At 37.1% G+C, this 5,276-nt stretch overlaps 1 long non-coding RNA gene across 1 annotated transcript; it reads right to left on the reverse strand.

Annotated features, from left to right (window-relative positions):
- Positions 1-2,872: 2,872 nt before the first annotated feature.
- LOC135257970 (uncharacterized) lies at positions 2,873-4,775 on the reverse strand. Its single transcript, XR_010330826.1, has 2 exons — positions 4,562-4,775; positions 2,873-3,361 (listed from the first exon to the last, which is right to left on the reverse strand). It is a non-coding gene; the product is annotated as an uncharacterized LOC135257970 (long non-coding RNA).
- Positions 4,776-5,276: the final 501 nt, after the last annotated feature.

Consider the following 5,276-nt stretch of genomic DNA (forward strand, 5'->3'; position numbering starts at 1 on the left):
CATTTAAGTCAGACCTGGAGTCAGCCATTGCATATTGTACACTGTGATCACAGGGTGGTTTGTAATTTCAACTAAAAGATAGTGTCATAATCAGGCATTTAATTACTGTTAAGTAAGTAAGCTGGAGTTTAGGGAGGTCAATCAGTAGAACCCAATTAAAGGGTCTATTCAAGGATCAAAAGAATTATCAGTGTTAGTCCCTAGCAAGATCCTGTGGCATCTCTTTATGAGGTGCCCCACCACTCTTGTGTGGATACAGCAGTCCACAGTTCCATTTCAGTATTGATGCAAGGGCCCAACTAGCGCAAAATGGTAGCCACCCCAAAAACACAACAATGCAGTGTTGTAAGAAGGCCAAGATTATATTTTCTGTAGCCTAAACATGTCTGAACTCTGCCACATTTGCTGAAATAACAAGCTGAGAAGGCACTTCCTGACATATTACAGATTAGGGCTGTGCTGGTAATCGGTTAACCGAATAACAGCCCTAACATGTCCCATGTTACTGTCATGGTAAAAACCAATGAAATAAAGGTCATTTTTAAAAAACTTTTTGTGCATACCATAGCAAGACTGAAGGCCTACATCAATATCACTTTTGTTGTAACTAACGTAGATGATATTCTTTGTCAAGTAGAAAAGCGGTTGATCAGAGCCATTTATTCGAAGCTGCTATTATGTCGACCGTTTACTTGTGTGGTCTTATTTAGTCTTGGTTGCAAATGAAATGCTAACGGCTTACAATGAGCAAAAAGACGAAGATATGGTACTATAGTACAGAATTATTCTCTGAATAAAAATAATGATAATTATCCTCATGAAAAGCATTGTGCAAACTGTAACAGTATAACAAAGGCTCAGAAGGCTGAGCAAAGTTGTTTCCTAGGTTACCAAACACTTGTCCAAGATGCCAAAAACTACAAGTTCCATGATTCACAAGGTACTTTGTTGTCATCTGCGTAACTTTCATCAATTAGGAAATAAAGTGGGCCTTGTGGGACTCTTACGGCAAGTTTACACAACATTAACATTTAAATGTATTGTAACGGCAAGTAATCTATGAGTCCTTAAAAAGTAACGAATGTGTGGAACACTTTTTGTGTTAAGATTTTCTGAATAGAAATTGATCCAACGAAATGGCAAAAGAAAATGCGCATTTCACTGGAGCAGCAGGATGTCCTCCATTGCTCTCCTGCACGATTCCCTAGCTACGTTTCCTCTAGTGCTTGGAAACCCTGCATCGCCGACAACCGCAGACATCAAAAAGGCAGGGGTACCACCTCACAGCCCCAAATCAAGGCGGATTAGGCCACTTGAAATAAAAGTCACAATAAAAGACCTCTGGGGTTTTGCTCCCGATGCTGCCTACTTTGTTCCCGTGACATGTTAGATGAAATCCAAGTTCTCTACCTCAGGGGTACAAGAGAAGTTTCCCACCTTGGAGTAGAACATTTACCATAAAGCTTCCATTTCACACTTTTCACAAGTCTCTAAGACAGCAAGCAAGTTTGAAAACCTCTGAACTACAGCATATAAAAATTAATTAAAAAAAAAAAATTGCCCAATTTTCCCTTGTTAGACATCAAACACACTGAATGCAAAAACTTATAAGAGAGCTGCCCTTTCTCATGCAATATGTGCAAGTGACTGTTTTAATAACTGCAATCTCTGTAACATTGAAAGCCGGGTTAAAAATCAATAAATTCACAAACCACACTTTGACACTTTGTAAATACATTCAATTTTGTAATTACACTCCATCTAAACTTTTGAAGCAACAAAAAACATTTTTATCATGAACTTCTGGACAAAAAAGTGAAAATGCTCACCAAGAAGAAACCTGAAAATAAGGTTATAATATATATGAAATTAATATATGAAACAGTTTTCTACACAGAAAAAATTATTACAGTAAATTACTGGCTACTAGTTGGAGTAATTTTAAAGTAAGCATCACAGTAATTTACTGTAACAAATTCAGAGTAAATTACAATGAAATGTCAACTTTATACTGTGATTTCACAGTACACAAGACCATGGATTACGAAGATACAGTTGTATGCTACAGTAGAATTATTGCAATCAGCGATTTCTAAATTACAGTAATCACATGTACTTTCAAATATCAACTGTAAAAGTAATGCCACTCAGTAGCCAGTAAATTGTCATTCAATTAGTTAATATTGTTATATACTGTAAATTTGGCCATTTAACATAATAATAATAATAATAATAATAATAATTCATTGCATTTATATAGTTCTTTGCTCATGCTCAAAGCACTTTACAGTGATGAGGGGGAAACTCGCGCCAACCACCACCAATGTGTAGCATTCACCTGGGTGATGCACAGCAGCCATTTTGTGCCAGAAGTCTCACCACACATCAGCTGAGGTGGAGAGGGAGAGAACACTTTTTTAGACAATTAAATCAGGGAATGATTAGGTGGCAAGTTGAGAAAGCCAGTTTGGGAATTTAACCAGGACACTAGGGAACCCCCTACTCTATGAGAGGGAATCTCCTACAGCACAGCACTGGGGCATTGTGGATTATTTGACCTGAGGGAAGATCACCTCCTACTCGCCCACCCAACTCCATTTCTGGAAGTGCACTTTGTTTACCCCGAGGGTCTCACATCCAAGCAGTAACCAAGTCTACACTTGCACAGCAGGAGCAGGGCGCATGGTGGTATGGCTGCTGGCATTATGCAACAGCTTTTCCAATCAGGTAAATTAAAGTAAAAACAAAGACAATATCTATTTCACATATTAAGCAGTTTTTATAATACCAACATGTTTTTTGCTTAGGACTTCAAACACCATGAAGAATTTATCAGAAGCTTACACAATGACAACCGCATATGAAGACTCAATTTCTTTTTCACATTTTTATTATGCAAAATAATATACGCATCTGATTTAAATGTAAATGTACAAGTGCAATAACACTGAACCCTTCAGCAAATATTTTCAACATTTTAAAAACAATGGAAAAACAATTTTATGAATGAATGAATCAATGACCATTACATTTATATAGCACTTGTCCAGATGTTCAAAGTGCTATACAGTGAAAGGAAAGACTCACCTCAACCACCACCAATGAGTAGCACCATCTGGCCACAATTTCACACCAGAACGCTCACCACACATCAGCTAATATAGTGAGGGAGTGAATAAACAACAATGCAGCTATAAAACCTCCAGGGCAAAAACAGTACATACTCCAGACAGAAAATTATGTCTACACTGACATCTACTCAAAATCAACTAGTTGTCTCAGAAAAGGGCAAACTCTCCGGTCGAAGCCCTTGCTCTTCTTTGATTTTGAGCCTCTCTCTGAGTTGATGCCCAAGAAGCAACTGTAAACAAACAGACAAAACAAAAGCTTTCAGTTTCAGAAGACATTTTTGGCATTGTTTCTCCAAGGTACATGCAATAATACCTCTTTCTTACAAAAACCGAATTCAAAAAAAAAAAAAAAAAAGACTGAAAGTGAAGTAAGATTGATGCCACATGCATTTCAATACTCAACAACACAGCCTAATAAACATGGTTCATCAGAAGCATTACAATTGTAAAACACTCAAACTGTCAACTTGGCTAATAATTTCAGTGTAAAATAATGTTAAATCACCCACTTCCAACGTGCTAGAAACAATGGACTCTAATCTGGTCCTAACAGTATCAGCATGGGGAACTTATCTTACATCTCACTGTCATCACAGACAATGACATCTGAAAACAGTCTGTATCAGTATGCTTTCCTTGACCTACTTCTTATTTTAATCTAGAAAAGCTCCAAAATATCCTTAAATTCACTGATATTGCTTAAAAAATCATTACATTGGACAAACTGCTATCTGACCACTGCAAAAATCTACTTTGGTTTATCAAAAATCAAACAGTGCACTTCATTGAAAATGTCTGTAGCCAGTATTTACATTCCCTTTATATTTTTAGAGAAATTGAATTAAATTCAACTAAATTAAAATGGAGTCATGGCTTTTGGAACAATTTCATGGCAGGGAGAGTGGGTGGAATATGACATATCCAACAAGGGCATGACTGTGCTGTTGCACCTGACCTCTAAGCTGGCTTCTGAGATATTTCCCTCAGAGGAAGAACAAAATCCATCAGCCAATCTTCCAAATGTTCAGTTAGTGTACCACATGTACCTTAAAAATTGTTGCAAGACAAGGGAGACACAAACCTGTACACACATTACTAATAAAAAAAGGGCCTTTTATCAACACAACGTGTTGGATGTTTCACTACCGTGATGATATTAGGAGCAGAAAGGTTAGCTGAAAAAAGGAGAACAAAATCTAATTAGAGCTCACTGCCTCTGAAGAGACATAAAAAGCCGTGATCTGTTAAACGAGCCTCAGTAGACCTTGGCAGAACCGTAAAGGGTGGCTTCGTCTCTTATTTTATCAGAAAAAAATGTGATTCAGAGTAAATGTATGGCTGTTTCATGACATAAACAAGGTTCCTGGGCAAGGCCTTATCATTTCAAAAGGAATACGCCAAAAGTAATTGTCGAACACAGGGTGACTTACCAAAAATGTTGACGGTTGCCTCCAGCTTGCCTGCTGATTTTGCATGTAGAATAAGATTAGCATATTTACAGTGTATTGCCTCGTTTTGATGCTGTTTCAAAATGTCACGATCTTGCAAGAAAATGCCCTTAAAACACAAAGTATTTATAGATACAAAAAAAAACGCAGACACGCAAAAATTACTTCTGCATGTTCTGTATGCAAAATCACCAATCGCGATGGGAGCATGTGTCACAGTGTTCACTTGTCAAGACCTTTCATTTCAAGAGAAAGTGCTAAAAATAATTCTTGAACACATGTCTTAGTGAAAAGATGCAACAGATGTCATTGGTATTCCTTCTGCATTATGCATTCCTTTTGCATACAGAACATGCACAAATAAGATTTGCATCTGAACACCGCTTAATTTTGTATCTTTGTATATGATGTCACAGTTCTGCAGAACAAAACTTCAAAATACGAGCAAACGATAAATATATAGCAAAGGAAGTCATGGCATGGAGCTGAATACATTATACTGTATATCCTGTAATATACTATTTTTTTTCAGATTTGTGGTGGCGGTATCATAGCAGCAGCAGAGTCATGCTTCGCGAGCATACCTTAATGGCTGACAGCTCTCCTATTTTAAAAATGCATTGCACAATAATAGACTGTAAAGTTATATAAACGTGAGTTATTACACATAACTAGCATGTGGTTTACAGCCTCTAGA

The sequence above is a fragment of the Anguilla rostrata genome, chromosome 6 (genome assembly GCF_018555375.3).
Source record: "Anguilla rostrata isolate EN2019 chromosome 6, ASM1855537v3, whole genome shotgun sequence".
NCBI lineage: Eukaryota > Metazoa > Chordata > Actinopteri > Anguilliformes > Anguillidae > Anguilla > Anguilla rostrata.